Below are 17,771 nucleotides of genomic sequence, written 5' to 3' on the forward strand. Positions count from 1 at the left end.
ATAAAATCAGATTACACGGATTTTTCATGAACTTTACAACACATCTTGCATAATACAGAAACATTTTCTTTAACATTTCATCGCTAATGCAGTGAGAAATATTTTTTTTATTTTCAAGTGGCAACATTTAAAAAATGAAAGTACACAATGTAAAATCAAACAAACAACAAACATGCGCAACTCGCGAAGTATTGGCACTACGATTGAAGAGAAAGATGCACCACATTACTGCTCAAAAACGCATTTCGAGCACTAAACTCGTGTACTTATATACCGTAGGTTATGATGATCTGCTAGGCATGAGGCTGATAAAGTAATTTGCGCAGGAAGTTTTTTCATTCGCAATTTACTTTCAAGACAGCAGCTCGTTTGATAACATCTTATGAAGCGTATGGATGCTCCTGACTGAGAGTATACAGTATATTTAGAAATGTGCTGTATATTTTCGTGTAAAGAGCCGCACCGTCAGTTTTGGTCATAATATTTCACATAGTTATTCATGCATGGGCTGCACCCCTTTTTTTCTAAACGCGCATCTTGCCGTGGTTGTCCAACACTTATATCCGCTCGGAGTGAGGCAGTACTGTGGCGTATCATAGCTCCCATTCGGTTGGATCCAAAGCTGGTAGTCTTTTGGCAGAAAGCGCGGCTTCACTCTTGGCATCCTCATGCAAGTAATTTCCTGGTGCTGTCGGGATCGTGCCATCGCGCTTTCTCACGGACTGTATTTCGTAGACAGCTATTGCCACAGCGCACTGACGCATTTCACAACTGTTGCGGTATTCTTGTTGTCTATTGCATAATTTTCTTTCTCATAAGACATCACGTGATAGTTTGTTCATTTCGTACAGATGCATCTTCTAATGATCTGATCAGAGGAGTGGGAATTTTTGCTTGTAAAACAATATTTTCCAAATTGCATGGCAACACATTTTGATGCTTTGAGTACGCTCCTCTGCACCATGTGGAGTTGTGCTGAGCTGGCTCCTTGACACCATTTTCTCCTTGCAGCTGCCTTCTTGAGTTTTATAAAACGGGTGCCTGAAAAACAATGTGCGCGCAAATGAACATGAGGAAATATTGTGAAACCATCTAAAAACAGTCAAGGAAAAATGTCATGGCACTAAGAAGCCTTAGCGCTAAGTATTTGTACTGTAATACAAGTGAAACATGTAAATGACTGTAATAGTCAACTTCAATACCACTTTTAAATTCTTTGACTTAAGGAAAGAAAAAAGAAAACTGGCCGTTAGGACTCAGTCCAGCACCAGTGTTACAAAAATCCCGAAAAATAAAATATTGGTCATCGTTGGCACACTTCGTAAACGCATCCCCTCCTCTAGGGGAGTGAGCAGTGGTGGTATTGTCTGCATCTCATTTCTAACGTTATGAATAAATATAATTCCTGAAGAGAATTTAGGCTCTTTGGCTTATCTAAAACAAAAGAAATCAGCTGCCAAAGTAAAGGGAACATAGCTAGTGGAGTTAAATGTATAAAGACTACACTCGGCATACACAAGTGGCCAACAATAATGCAAATGTGGTGCTAGAAGAATGACGCGACATGACATGAAAAGGAGGTGAACCACCTTTAAAGAAACCCGTCAAACTTATGAGACCGAATTCTGTACGCTCTGCTTATGTTGCACTTGAAGTTGATTACGATATGAAGTGCTCAAATTTGCAGTCATTTAACTGAACAGTGAAGCATGTAGTTTTATGTAACCTGCCGAAAAGCAAAGAGTGCAAAGCTGTATGACGAATTCAGATGTGTCACAAACACCTCTTGTGACACGTCCTAGGCACGCGCCCACTGTGCCCTCCCCCCCTTCTGGTTACGATACTGCTCAAGCCATAATTTGAGGATCATATTTTCAGTAGGCATGACAATATGGTCATCTAGTTCAATGGATATTACTCGGTGTGATTATAAGAAGGGGTAGCAAGCCCTGTTTACGGCAAGCTTACCCACATTTCAAGAATGACAAGAAACAGTTCACTGCGGCCTGTATCTAAGCTTCTAAAAGCATGAACTTATTTCCATTTGTGAGGTACGCAGTGGGGTTCATTTTTGACGGACTCGACTCTTGCTGCAGTTTGAAATCTAGCATTTTACATACTTGAAGGCATTTAAAAGCTTCAGTTCGACCAACGTTATTAGTTATTAGACCAACTTATAGTTTGTGCATGATAAACGACTGGTAAACTGCAAGGTAACATTTTACTTTGATACTTCATTTCTCCACGAAAAATAACAAGATGGTAAATACATTTCAATCTGCCCTGCAATAGCAAAATGCACAGCTTACGCTTGGATCCCACAAAGGAAGGTTGATTTAGCCGTTCATACGATATAATTTTTAAGTGCCAACTCATACTAGGAAATGCACAGGCATATCGAAAACAACAAACGTGGAGACCGAGCCAATAGCAATAATGTAGAACGTCCCTGTCACTGTAATCCTACAACAGTAGCCACTGTATTCGATTCCAGTGCATAACTCGCCGCTTGACCAGTCACCGAGTCCATACACAACGCGCCTGTTCACATTCGCACCGTGCTCGGAAACCGCAACACGAGACACAAAATCAGACATAAATTCACACCAATACATTGGCAAAAAAAGGTGTCTCATTCAGCGCAAAGCAAAAATTCCCCATGCGTATTCAGGCAGTTTAACATTACGCGCCACACTGACCTCACGCAGCGTGCAGCTGTATGCCTGCGGCAACTTTCTAACAGGCGCTAGCGCTGCACGTAACTTCACTGGCCGCAGATTACCTATGGGCAAAACACAGTCAAGCGCGCGCCTTAATATAACGAAAGCAAGCCGCCAACAAGCTGACGCCTTTTGTTATGTAACTCCTTAGTTAAACAGCGATCCGCACACCGTACACTGCAAAACTGAATAAATTCAAACACATAGAACACACGCTAAGCACGCTCGGCATTGGCACGGAATCATGGGCTGGTGAAGAAACCTTTTTATGCGACGCCGCGTCTCACTATTGAACACACCGTGCTTCACTGAGCGTTTGCGATTTTGAAAGCTCTCACGGATTGCGGCAAGTGATAAAATCACATGCAGTCATCGTGACGACTGGCTTTCTCTATTGACATCGAATGACGCAGCACGCATACCTTTAGTCCGTTGGCAATCGCGGCGGCTTAACAGGCTTAACTACGCGATCACTGCCTGGCGATAGCATGTCATATACGCAGAATGTGCCACGTAAGTTAGAAATCACTTACCGTGGAGTATTTGTTGTTCAATCCAACGAACGATGAACGACTGTCCTCTTTTCGCGGCGGTGAAACGTGGCTGGCACAAGAGTTTTCTTGGATGGCCTTGGCGCGCGCCGCCTGCCCGGGCCTGCCCGCTGAACGGATCGCCTTTCTCCGGCGCTGTGCTGTTCCGCGATGTTGTGCGGGCGCGCGGTGGGGGCGACTCCGAAACAAAAAGTAGTGCGCTGATCTCCGCACCAGTTTGCGCGCTGGATGCCTCTTCTCTTACAAGAAAAACGATGCGCTCTTGCTCTACCTGCGTACAGTGGCTAGAATAGGGAAGTGTGATTACCGCCCGGCGGCTCCTATGGCAACCACCGTCGCCGCTTGTGATGCATCCGCCAAAGGGCGCTCGCACTCGTTTATACGTCAAGCTGCGCGCCCGATACGAATTGGTCCGCGAGTTTCTCCCGCTTTCTGTTGGAAATTCTCGTGCGAAGTAATGTTTCGTGCGGTGCCGACAAGTGCTCAGGGATGAGCCGCCGTCAAAGTCGCTGTTTTGTGCCTGTCTGCACGACTGGTTACAAATCGTGCAAAAAGAAGTCGCTCTTCGGGGTACCGTAAGACGAGGAGACGTACCGAAAGTGGCAGCGCAACATACCTCGGGTGGACAAGCCACTCGAACGAAATACCGCTTTGTGCGAACTGCATTTCGATCCGCAGTTTGTGTCGCGTCACTTTGAACACATCATCAGTGGTGAGCTGGTGCGCCTGGAAAGGAGCAGGCCATTGCTACAGCCGGATGCGATACTGACGATCTTTCCAAACGTCCCCAAGTACATCTCCAAGCCAGTGCCTAAGAAAAGTAATCCGAAAGAAATGTTGGACCCACAGTTTGCACCTCCACAAAAAAGAAATAGCAAATCGACGTGGCCTCACCCGACACATCGGATGAAGCACCCACGCTTGCCGCCAACTCTGGATTACCAAAATGTGATCGTGCCTTCCGATCAGTGGCGTAAGCACGTTTTTTTTCTGAAACTTCCCTTTTTGTCGCATATAGCGTCTGCATACTGGGGCCAATCATGAGCGTGCTTCACGCCCAAAAGCTTGTGCTGTTTCGTTGCGGGGACAGCATGATCGAACACTAAGTGTTTGTACGTGGTGTCGAGCTCTCACTTGATGAGCACTGCGATCCTCCATCCCTCCTAGAGGCTGTTGACAGCATGCAGCTCTGTTCTGACGCTGCGCGGTCGGTGGAGTTCCCTCTTGCGCGCAGCCCCAACATGACAAGCTGGTATGAAAGCCTCTACCCCACGAAGTGCAAGGGGCTTGTAAGTGGCCCTGAGAAGTGCTGCATCACCTCCAAGTACCTCAGAAGGCTATTGCTCAACCAGAGGTGTCGACCTAGGCAGCTAAAGCGTAAGGAAAATTACGCCAGGAAGCTATAGGCAAGGACCCAAGCTACGGCGCGCCGCCTAAGAGCCAAAGCGAAAAGCTTGGACGAGGCTCTCGCGCAGCAAAAACAGGCAAATCACGCGATTGAAGAAAATGCACCGAAGAAGAAGATCGAGAAGCTCCCACCCAAACAGAAGACAGCAATCATGCAGTGCTTTGAAGCTGCAAAAATGATCAATAATTGCACCATATTTTGCTTATAACATACGAGTTTTCAAGAAATCTTGCAAACGTGAAAATATTGAGCGAGCCAAGGCAACTTTTATGTAACGTAATCATCGGTGCATGCCAATTAAGGGCAGTTACATATATTTAAGTGAAATCCGATTGCATCTTTCTTTAACGAACAACTCGGACTCAATTCATCTTTGCAAGCAAGAACAGTTGTTTTCGTTCAAGCGTGCGTTTATAGACAGTAATTTGGCGCGTAAAGTAAGACCGCAGTGAAGCAAAACTCGAGGCGTGTCCGCGCGGCCTCCGAGGTAAACATGCCAAGACGGCCTAGATCTCGCAAGCAAATTACATGTTGTACGCGAATTTATAGGGCGCATATGTCGCTATAATGTTGCTGCGATCTTCGCGAACACGAGTGGCTGAGCAAGATGTGCCATTTGAGGTAAAGAAAAGGAAATTCGCATCGCGAATCGGGGCGCTTATCCGGCTAGTCGATCGTCGGGCCTGGTCGCACGACGTGAATACAAGCGTCAGCGCCGCCTTGCGGCTGCATCTGAAACGCGCACGCGAGCGGCGGGGCCTTCGTCACACTTCCCTATTCTAGCCACTGTAACCTGCGTGAGCGATACATCGCCATGTTCCCAACCAGCCTCATGCAGTTTAAGCAGCAGTATATACTACGTTTTGCTCTCTGTTGCCGCGAGAGTGGAACGGGCATTCTACTCTCTCTCAGACGGGCAGAGTATAAATAACATTTCACTCTCTCGATGCGGATAGAGTGAACAATGCATTTCACTCTCCCCGTCATTTTGCGAGAGTAAAACAATGCATTGAAGAGTAAATCGGCCCCTTCACTCCTGCGATACTCTCCCTAGTTTTTAGAGTGCATACCAAGTCAGCCAAGGTGTCAAAGTTCATACAGCTCGACACATACCCTGCCGCATATTGTTGGAAGTGGTCAAGTTGGTATCAATTGGTACATTGAAAGGTGGCACATACACAGTGCTACATAGCCAGTCACTCAAGTTGGCATCAAAGAGGTTCATTGAAATGCGGCATATGCGCTGTTGCTCATGCCCAGTGACCCAAGTTGATGTCAAAGTTTATACATGCACGACACGTACCCTGCTGCATATTGTTGGAAGTCGTCAAGTTGGTATCAATAGGTAGATTTAAAGGCGGCACATACACAGTCCTACATACCCAGTGACTCAACTGGCATCAAAGAGCCTCATTGAAGTAACGCCTATGTGCTGTTGCTCACGCCCAGTGACCCAAGTTGATGTCAAAGTTGATTCAGGTTCGACACATACCCCACTGCATATCGTTAGAAGCGGTCAATTGGTATCAATAGGTACATTGAAAAGCTCCACATATGCAGTACCACATACCCAGTGACTCAAGCTGGCATCAAAGAGGCTCATTGAAGTGCGGCATATGCGCCGTTGCTCATGCCCAGTGACCCAAGTTGATGTCAAAGTTGATTCAGGTTCGACACATACCCTGCTGCATATCGTTGGAAGTGGTCAAGTTGGTATCAATTGGTACATTGAAAAGTAGCACATACACAGTGCTACCTACCCATTGACTTAAGTTGGCATCAAAGAGGTTCATTGAAGTGCGGCATATGCGCTGTTGCACATACCCAGTGACCCAAGATGTCAAAGTTCATACAAGCTCGACAGAAACCCTGCTGCATATCGTTGGAAGTGGTCAAATTGGTAACAATATGTAGATTTAAAATCGGCCCATACCAGTGCTTTATACCCAGTGACTCAAGCTGGCATCAAAGAGGCTGATTGAAGTGCAGCCTATGTGATGTTGCTCATACCCAGTGACCCAAGTTGTTGTCAAAGTTCATTCATGCTCGACACGTACCCTGCTGCATCTCGTTGGAAGTGGTCAAGTTGGTATCAATATGTAGATTGCAAAGCGGCACATACACAGTCCTACATAACCAGTGACTCAAGCTGGCATCAAAGAGGCTCATTGAAGTGCGGCATATGCACTGTTGCTCATGCCCAGTGACCCAAGTTGATGTCAAAGTTGATTCACGTTCGACACGTACCCTGCTGGTCTCGTTGGAAGTGGTCAAGTTGGTATCAATAGGTAGATTGAAAAGCGGCACATACACAGTGGTACATACCCTGTGACTCAAGTTGGCATCAAAGAGGTTCATTGAAATGCGGCATATGCGCTGTTGCTCATGCCCAGTGACCCAAGTTGATGTCAAAGTTTATTCATGCACGACACGTACCCTGATGCATATTGTTGGAAGTCGTCAAGTTGGTATCAATAGGTAGATTTAAAAGCGGCACATACACAGTCCTACATACCCAGTGACTCAACTGGCATCAAAGAGCCTCATTGAAGTAAGGCCTATGTGCTGTTGCTCACGCCCAGTGACCCAAGTTGATGTCAAAGTTGATTCAGGTTCGGCACATACCCCACTGCATATCGTTAGAAGCGGTCAATTGGTATCAATAGGTACATTGAAAAGCTCCACATATGCAGTACCACATACCCAGTGACTCAAGCTGGCATCAAAGAGGCTCATTGAAGTGCGGCATATGCGCCGTTGCTCATGCCCAGTGACCCAAGTTGATGTCAAAGTTGATTCAGGTTCGACACATACCCCACTGCATATCGTTGGAAGCGGTCAATTGGTATCAATAGGTACATTGAAAAGCTCCACATATGCAGTACCACATACCCAGTGACTCAAGTTGGCATCAAAGAGGTTCACTGAAGTGCGGCATACGAGCTGTTGCACATACCAAGTCACCCAAGGTGTCAAAGTTCATACACGCTCGACACATACCCTGCCGCATATCGTTGGAAGTGGTCAAGTTGGTATCAATTGGTACATACCCAGTGACTTAAGCTGGCATCAAAGAGGCTGATTGAAGTGCAGCCTATGTGATGTTGCTCATACCCAGTGACCCAAGTTGTTGTCAAAGTTCATTCATGCTCGACACGTACCCTGCTGCATCTCGTTGGAAGTGGTCAAGTTGGTTTCAATAGGTAGATTGAAAAGCGGCACATACGCGGTATCACATACCCAGTGACTCAAGTTGGCATCAAAGAGGTTCACTGAAGTGCGGTATATGAGCTGTTGCACATACCAAGTCAGCCAAGGTGTCAAACTTCATACAGCTCGACACATACCCTGCCGCATATTGTTGGAAGTGGTCAAGTTGGTATCAATTGGTACATTGAAAGGTGGCACATACACAGTGCTACATAGCCAGTCACTCAAGTTGGCATCAAAGAGGTTCATTGAAGTGCGGCATATTCGCTGTTGCACATACCCAGTGACCCATGTTGACGTCAAAGTTCATTCATGCTCGACACATACCCTGCTGCATATCGTTGGATGTCGTCAAGTTGGTATCAATAGGTAGATTGAAAAGCGGCACATACATAGTGCTACATACCCAGTGACTCAACTGGCATCAAAGAGCCTCATTGAAGTGCGGCCTATGTGTTGTTGCTCACGCCCAGTGACCCAAGTTGATGTCAAAGTTGATTCAGTTTCGACACATACCCCACTGCATATCGTTGGAAGCGGTCAATTGGTATCAATAGGTACATTGAAAAGCTCCACATATGCAGTACCACATACCCAGTGACTCAAGTTGGCATCAAAGAGGTTCACTGAAGTGCGGCATATGAGCTGTTGCACATACCAAGTCACCCAAGGTGTCAAAGTTCATACACGCTCCACACATACCCTGCCGCCTATCGTAGGAAGTGGTCAAGTTGGTATCAATAGGTAGATTGAAAAGCGGCACATACACAGTGGTACATACCCAGTGACTCAAGTTGGCATCAAAGAGGTTCATTGAAATGCGGCATATGCGCTGTTGCTCACGCCCAGTGACCCAAGTTGATGTCAAAGTTTATTCATGCACGACACGTACCCTGCTGCATATTGTTGGAAGTCGTCAAGTTGGTATCAATAGGTAGATTTAAAAGCGGCACATACACAGTCCTACATACCCAGTGACTCAACTGGCATCAAAGAGCCTCATTGAAGTGCGGCCTATGTGCTGTTGCTCACGCCCAGTGACCCAAGTTGATGTCAAAGTTGATTCAGGTTCGACACATACCCCACTGCATATCGTTGGAAGCGGTCAATTGGTATCAATAGGTACATTGAAAACCTCCACATACATAGTGCTACATACCCAGTGACTCAAGCTGGCATCAAAGAGGCTCATTGAAGTGCGGCATATGCGCCGTTGCTCATGCCCAGTGACCCAAGTTGATGTCAAAGTTGATTCAGGTTCGACACATACCCCACTGCATATCGTTGGAAGCGGTCAATTGGTATCAATAGGTACATTGAAAAGCTCCACATATGCAGTACCACATACCCAAAGACTCAAGTTGGCATCAAAGAGGTTCACTGAAGTGCGGCATACGAGCTGTTGCACGTACCAAGTCACCCAAGGTGTCAAAGTTCATACACGCTCGACACATACCCTGCCGCATATCGTTGGAAGTGGTCAAGTTGGTATCAATTGGTACATACCCAGTGACTTAAGCTGGCATCAAAGAGGCTGATTGAAGTGCAGCCTATGTGATGTTGCTCATACCCAGTGACCCAAGTTGTTGTCAAAGTTCATTCATGCTCGACACGTACCCTGCTGCATCTCGTTGGAAGTGGTCAAGTTGGTTTCAATAGGTAGATTGAAAAGCGGCACATACGCGGTATCACATACCCAGTGACTCAAGTTGGCATGATGATGATGATATTTGGTGTTTTGTGGCGCAAGGGCCAAGTGTGGCCAAAGAGCGCCAAGACAATGAATGGTATGTTTGCCATGATCAGTGAGTTCCGATGACGGGATGCAATGTGGCTGTAAAGGGGCCTAAGAACAAATCGCGGTATAGAAGCGTAAAACATATATCGAATATAATTATGGCAGTGACGTGTGGAATGATCTATGGGTAGTGAATGGATGAGAAATGGTCATGGTGCTTAGAGTATTAAGAGTATAAAAGTAGCACGACGCCTACCGGAAGCCTTTGTAGACAAAGACCAGGAGGCACGTGCTTTCTTTAATAAAATACCGCAGCAGCGGCCTCTCCAGAGAGACCGTGCTACAAGTCACCTGGATATATAACACGAAAGTTAGGTATATCCTTTAAAAACGCGATAACGGATTGGTAATTAAAAAGAGGTTCATTGCCCAAAAACATACATGGATGCAATGGTAGATTCTGCCGTAACGATAATGAAAAATGTATTTTCCTCTGAGGCTCTAGTTCAGGGCATTGCAGGAGGACGTGAAGTACACTAAGTGGCTCGCCACATTCATCACAGACAGGCGGATGACCACCGGACAATAAGTATGCGTGTGTACTGTATGTGTGTCCTATTCTGAGTCTGCAAAGTGTAACTTGTGTGCGGCGTGTCTTCGATTCTGGTGGCCAATGAGCGAGTTGAGGCTTTATAGTGTGTAATTTGTTTCTCGTTTCTCTGTCCCACAGACGTTGCCAGTAGGCCCTGACCTTTTTCTTGAGAAAGGGTTTTAGGTCCATTACAGGGACAGCTATGGGTGAAGTGGCAGCGTCTGTATGAGCAGATGTGGCTAGCTTGTCGGCCAACTCATTCCCCTCGATCTCGCGGTGCCCTGGCACCCAGCACAGCACAATTTGTTGCTTGGATGCATACGCGGTGCAAATTATGGAATAAAGAGCTATAATGACGGGGTTTCTGTGCCTACTGAGAGTTTTTAAACATTTCAACACGGATAAAGAGTCAGTAAAGATGATTGCCTTGGGTATGTCTAACCGTTTGATGTGTTTAACCGCCGCCAGGATGGCGTAGGCCTCCGCTGTAAAGATGGTTGTGTTTGGGTGTAGAACTCCGGCAGCCGAAAAGGATGGACCGACCGCCGCGTAAGACACGCCAGTGTGTGACTTTGAGGCGTCAGTAAAATATTCCGGACAAGAGTATTTGTGCTGCAATTCGAGGAAGTGCATACGGATATGTGCGACCGGCGCATGCTTTGTGACCTCAATGAAGGACAGATCACAGTCAATCAGCTGCCACTGCCATGGCGGCAGCTCTACAGGAGGGGGCATGACATCGTGCTCATGGAGCGACACATCCATTTCTTCGGCAAGACTGCTTACTCGCAGTGCGTAGGGCTTTCTCACGGAAGGGCGGTTCAGAAAGGTTTGGGCACTGGACAGATCGTTTATAGTTGTGTAGGCAGGGTGCGTATTGTTTGAGTTCACTTTTAGGAAATATACAAAGGATAAGTAAGTTCTCTGTAGATGTAGCGACCATTCATTTGATTCGGCATAAAGGCTTTCTACGGGGCTTGTTCTGAACGCACCCGTAGAGAGGCGGATACCCTGATGGTGGACTGGGTCTAACATTTTCAAGGCGCTCGGCGTAGCGGAGTGATATATAATGGAACCGTAGTCTATACGTGATCGAATGAGGCTCTTATATAGATTCAATAGACATCTTGTGTCACTACCCCACGTAGTGCGAGACAACACTTTCAAGATGCTCATTGTCTTCAGGCACTTGTTTCTTAAATACTTTAGATGTGGGATAAACGTTAACTTCGCGTCCAGAATTAGGCCTAGGAATTTGTGTTCAGTTTTTACAGGTAGACCCTCACCCTGTATCTCGATGTTGGGATCAGGGTGCAGACCTCTCTTTCTGGAGAAGAGGACGCATGTGGACTTTTGTGGGTTAAGCCGAAAACCATTCTCGTCTGCCCACTTAGACAGTTTGTTCAGTCCAAGCTGAACCTGCCGTTCACAGATTGCAAGGTTACATGATGTGAAGCCTATCTGTACATCGTCGACATATACTGAATAAAATATGTTGCGTGGGATGTACAGACGCAGAGAGTTCATTTTTATGATAAAAAGGGTGCAACTGAGCACACCACCCTGTGGTACTCCAGTTTCCTGCACATATGGCCTTGATAGGGCATTACCCACACGAACACGGAATGTGCGGTTGGACAGATAACTTTCAATGATATTCAGCATAATGCCACGTATTCCAAAGTGTGCGAGGTCTCTTAGTATTCCGAATCGCCACGTGGTGTCATATGCTTTTTCCATATCAAGGAAAACAGACAGGAAGAATTGCTTGTGGACAAAAGCCTCGCGAATCTGAGCCTCTAGGCGTATCAGATGGTCAGTGGTGCATCGGCCGTCGCGGAATCCACACTGGTATGGGTCAAGCAGCTTGTTTGATTCTAGGAAATGTATCAGACGGCGGTTTATCATCTTCTCAAAGACTTTGCAGATGCAGCTTGTTAGAGCTATGGGCCGATAACTCGATACGGACGATGGATCCTTGCCCTGCTTCAGGATAGGGATTACTATGGCCTCTTTCCAGGCAGAGGGGATCTCGCCGGAGGTCCATATAGAGTTGTACAGGCAGAGAAGGGTTTTCTTTGTTTCAGAGGACAGGTTTTTCAACATTTCGTAGAGTATGCGGTCAGAGCCTGGGGCAGATTGGTTGCAACAGGTGAGTGATGCTTGCAGCTCTGCTAGGGAGAAAGGTAGGTTATATGGCTCGTTCCCAGTGCTCTTTCGGTCCAGTTTTTGTTTTTCTATTGCTGATTTGTATGTTGTAAATGCTGGAGAATAGTGTGATGAACTGGACACATGTTCAAAATGTGCACCCAGATGGTTCGCTTGGTCCTCCAGGCTGTCTCCCTGCGTGTGTACCAGGGGAGGCGGATGTGTTTGTCGCCCTCTTACTCTATTGACCCTGTTCCAAACCTTGGCCTCATCTGTGTACGAATTGATGCTTGATAAGAATTTTTGCCAGCTGTCTCTTCTGGCTTGTCTGCGCGTTCTCCTACCTTGGGACTTTGTTTTCTTGAAATTGACGAGGTTTTCAGTAGTAGGAAAATCGCGAAGCTGCCTCCATGCTTTGTTCTGCTGCCTACGTGCGTTCCGGCATTGTTCATTCCACCACGGGACACGGCGTTTGCTAGAAAGTCCACTTGTTTGGGGAATACATTTAAAAGCTGCATCAATTATGAAATTAGTAAAATATTCGACGGCACCGTCAATTCCGAGTGATGAAATGTCAGCCCACGAGAGCGTACTGGTAAGTTTTTGGAATTTCTCCCAGTCCGCTGCATCGACCTTCCACCGGGGAGCGTGTGGTGGAGATTCGTATTGTCTTGGTGTTCTCAGCAGTATGGGGAAATGGTCGCTCCCGTAAGGGTTTTTATAACTTCCCATTCAAGTTCAGGAAATATGGATGGAGAAGCTATGCTGAGATCTATAGAAGAAAAAGTTTTGTTTGCAAGACAATAATATGTAGGTTCTTTTTTGTTTAGCAGACATGCACCGGATGAGAAAAGAAAGCCTTCAATTAGACGGCCTCGAGCATCGATGCGAGAGTCGCCCCACAGTCCGCTGTGTGCATTCAGATCCCCAAGAACAAGATAAGGTTCTGGCAATTCGTCTATTAGGGACTGGAATTCATGTTTGTGTAAGCGGTAATGTGGGGGTATGTAAAGCGAGCAAATGGTGACGAGTTTGTTTAAGAGAACAAGTCGAACTGCCACTGCTTCAAGGGGTGTTTGCAGCTGCAAACGTTGACATGCTATGCTTTTGTGAGTCATAATGGCAACACCGCCTGATGATGCGAGACCATCATCGCGATCTTTACGAAACGTAACATACTGTCGAAGAAAGTTTGTATGTGTCGATTTTAAATGAGTTTCCTGTACACACAGCACTTTTGGATTGTGTTTGTGGAGAAGTTCTTGCACATCATCGAGGTTCCTAAGAAGGCCTCTGATGTTCCATTGTATAATTTGTGTGGCCATACTGAAAGTAAATGGGTGCTGTGTGTACTAAAAACAAAAAGGAAGTGTTGCATTAGATTACAGAGCCCTTTCCAGGCCCTGTAACGCGGGATTTGTCTTTTCTGAAGCGGTCGAGGGAACCTCGCCGCTCCTTAGGCGCTTGGTGCGCCGTCGGGGTGGGTGTGGTGTCCATTGCCTCTTGTGAGGCGCCGGACACGCGCTCTTGCGAGCGAGAAGTTTCACGAGAAAGTCTCGCCGCGAAGGACGAGACATTTGCGCCCACCAGCCCGGATGTCGATGGGGCTGCCTTTGGGCCTGAGCTGCGCCGGCTGTTGCCAGCACCAGCAGGGGCCGGTGAGGGTGAGGCAGCCTTGACTGCACCCACCGTGGGAGCTGCTGGCGGGCCTGCGGGTTCGCTACGCGAAGCGCAGGCTGCCACCGAGGACTGTTGTGGTGCCGGCAACCCTAGGGTAACCGGGCCTGTTTGCTGGTTAGGTGGAGTACACTTAGCTACTTCCACCCTGGGGGCAGGAGCCACAAGCGACAGCTCGCTGCGCGCGGGCTGGGCTGGTGGCAGTAGCCGCTGCGACGCTGCCCCTTGACGCGCCGCATCAGCGTAAGTGGTCGTGTGGAATGGTGAGCACCTTTTGCGTGCTTCCCTGAACGATATGTTTTCACGGACTTTCAGTGTTATAATTTCCTTTTCCTTTTTCCAACTTGGACAAGACCGGGAGTACGCTGGATGCTCACCATCGCAATTAACGCAGTGAGGTGTGGCCTCGCAGTTGTCTGAGGCATGTCCTTGTACTCCACACTTAGCACAGGTGAGTCGACCACGGCAGCTCTGTGAGCCATGGCCGAATCTTTGACATTGGTAGCATCGCCTAGGATTGGGTATATATGGTCTTACTGCTATCTTTGTGTAGCCTGTTTCAATGCTTTGTGGTAAAGTGCTCAATTCGAAGGTGAGTATGAGGTGTTTCGTGGGAATGTCTTTGTTGTCCCGCCTCATAACAATGCGCTGCACATTCGTGACGTTCTGGTCCTTCCATCCTTCTAGCAATTCGGTTTCAGATAGGTCGATGAGGTCTGCTTCGGATACTACCCCCCGTACTGTGTTCATGGAACGATGTGGTGAAACAGTAACTGGGACATCACCAAAGGTAACAAGATTGCTAAGTCTGTTGTGTTGCTCCTTATCACGTTGCTCAAGCAGAAGGTCCCCACTTGGCATTTTGGTGACTTTGTAGCCAGGGCCTAGAGTGTTGGTCAAGGTTTTCGCAACTACGAATGGGGATATGGTTCTCGCTAGTCTTTCAGTTCCTTCACTATGTACTACCTGATATCGTGGGAAAATGTCTTTAGGCCGGGTGAACAAATTCAAAAACTCATCAGTGCGTCCCCTCTTCTGAGGGAGACGATCAAGAAGCCGTGGAAAAGCAGGTGTTCCCATAGGAGTCTAGTGTACTTCGGCAGCAATGGCAGCCACCCACCACGGAGTCCAACAAGGGGACGCTGCAGCACTTAACGTGTAAGGCTGCAGGCGCCAGCCGTACATTGCCGCTATAACCTTATATATAGACCCAAGAGAGGGCACCTACACAAGGTTAACCCGAGCCGCCTATGAAAGTGAGGAAGTAACTGAAGAGAAGAGGAGACAGGACAGTAAAGAAAGGAGATAGGAAAGAAAAAGGGCAGAGAGGGGGATAGGAAAAGGCGACCAGCCGGTTTCCCCTGGGTGGGTCAGCCCAGGGGGGCCGTCTACGTGAAGCAGAGGCCAAAGAGGTGTGTTGCCTCTGCCGAGGGGCCGTAAAGGTCCAAACACCCGGCTTTGGCTCAACCCCCAGGATCCCCTTTTCCCCGGACACGGCTAAGCCACGCACGGCGACACGTGGGAGGGTCCAACCCTCGTGTGCTCGGGTACGTGGTGGCGCAACTCACCAAACGCCTGCTTGCGCAGACGCCCCTGCGGGGTCAAGTTGGCATCAAAGAGGTTCACTGAAGTGCGGTATATGAGCTGTTGCACATACCAAGTCAGCCAAGGTGTCAAAGTTCATACAGCTGGACACATACCCTGCCGCATATTGTTGGAAGTGGTCAAGTTGGTATCAATTGGTACATTGAAAGGTGGCACATACACAGTGCTACATAGCCAGTCACTCAAGTTGGCATCAAAGAGGTTCATTGAAGTGCGGCATATTCGCTGTTGCACATACCCAGTGACCCATGTTGACGTCAAAGTTCATTCATGCTCGACACATACCCTGCTGCATATCGTTGGATGTCGTCAAGTTGGTATCAATAGGTAGATTTAAAAGCGGCACATACATAGTGCTACATACCCAGTGACTCAACTGGAATCAAAGAGCCTCATTGAAGTGCGGCCTATGTGCAGTTGCTCACGCCCAGTGACCCAAGTTGATGTCAAAGTTGATTCAGGTTCGACACATACCCCACTGCATATCGTTGGAAGCAGTCAATTGGTATCAATAGGTATATTGAAAAGCTCCACATATGCAGTACCACATACCCAGTGACTCAAGTTGGCATCAAAGAGGTTCACTGAAGTGCGGCATATGAGCTGTTGCACATACCAAGTCACCCAAGGTGTCAAAGTTCATACACGCTCCACACATACCCTGCCGCCTATCGTAGGAAGTGGTCAAGTTGGTATCAATAGGTAGATTGAAAAGCGGCACATACACAGTGGTACATACCCAGTGACTCAAGTTGGCATCAAAGAGGTTCATTGAAATGTCGCATATGCGCTGTTGCTCATGCCCAGTGACCCAAGTTGATGTCAAAGTTTATTCATGCACGACACGTACCCTGCTGCATATTGTTGGAAGTCGTCAAGTTGGTATCAATAGGTAGATTTAAAGGCGGCACATACACAGTCCTACATACCCAGTGACTCAACTGGCATCAAAGAGCCTCATTGAAGTAAGGCCTATGTGCTGTTGCTCACGCCCAGTGACCCAAGTTGATGTCAAAGTTGATTCAGGTTCGACACATACCCCACTGCATATCGTTAGAAGCGGTCAATTGGTATCAATAGGTACATTGAAAAGCTCCACATATGCAGTACCACATACCCAGTGACTCAAGCTGGCATCAAAGAGGCTCATTGAAGTGCGGCATATGCGCCGTTGCTCATGCCCAGTGACCCAAGTTGATGTCAAAGTTGATTTAGGTTCGACACATACCCCACTGCATATCGTTGGAAGCGGTCAATTGGTATCAATAGGTACATTGAAAAGCTCCACATATGCAGTACCACATACCCAGTCACTCAAGTTGGCATCAAAGAGGTTCACTGAAGTGCGGCATACGAGCTGTTGCACATACCAAGTCACCCAAGGTGTCAAAGTTCATACACGCTCGACACATACCCTGCCGCATATCGTTAGAAGTGGTCAAGTTGGTATCAATTGGTACATACCCAGTGACTTAAGCTGGCATCAAAGAGGCTGATTGAAGTGCAGCCTATGTGATGTTGCTCATACCCAGTGACCCAAGTTGTTGTCAAAGTTCATTCATGCTCGACACGTACCCTGCTGCATCTCGTTGGAAGTGGTCAAGTTGGTTTCAATAGGTAGATTGAAAAGCGGCACATACGCGGTATCACATACCCAGTGACTCAAGTTGGCATCAAAGAGGTTCACTGAAGTGCGGTATATGAGCTGTTGCACATACCAAGTCAGCCAAGGTGTCAAAGTTCATACAGCTCGACACATACCCTGCCGCATATTGTTGGAAGTGGTCAAGTTGGTATCAATTGGTACATTGAAAGGTGGCACATACACAGTGCTACATAGCCAGTCACTCAAGTTGGCATCAAAGAGGTTCATTGAAATGCGGCATATGCGCTGTTGCTCATGCACAGTGACCCAAGTTGATGTCAAAGTTTATTCATGCACGACACGTACCCTGCTGCATATTGTTGGAAGTCGTCAAGTTGGTATCAATAGGTAGATTTAAAGGCGGCACATACATAGTGCTACATACCCAGTGACTCAACTGGCATCAAAGAGCCTCATTGAAGTAAGGCCTATGTGCTGTTGCTCACGCCCAGTGACCCAAGTTGATGTCAAAGTTGA

General features: G+C 47.3%; 1 long non-coding RNA gene across 1 annotated transcript; it reads right to left on the reverse strand.

Annotated features, from left to right (window-relative positions):
• Positions 1 to 945: 945 nt before the first annotated feature.
• Positions 946 to 5,488, reverse strand: LOC125945486 (uncharacterized). Its single transcript, XR_007466923.1, has 3 exons — positions 5,473 to 5,488; positions 3,254 to 3,538; positions 946 to 1,041 (listed from the first exon to the last, which is right to left on the reverse strand). It is a non-coding gene; the product is annotated as an uncharacterized LOC125945486 (long non-coding RNA).
• Positions 5,489 to 17,771: the final 12,283 nt, after the last annotated feature.

The sequence above is a fragment of the Dermacentor silvarum genome, chromosome 5, assembly GCF_013339745.2.
Source record: "Dermacentor silvarum isolate Dsil-2018 chromosome 5, BIME_Dsil_1.4, whole genome shotgun sequence".
Lineage (NCBI taxonomy): Eukaryota > Metazoa > Arthropoda > Arachnida > Ixodida > Ixodidae > Dermacentor > Dermacentor silvarum.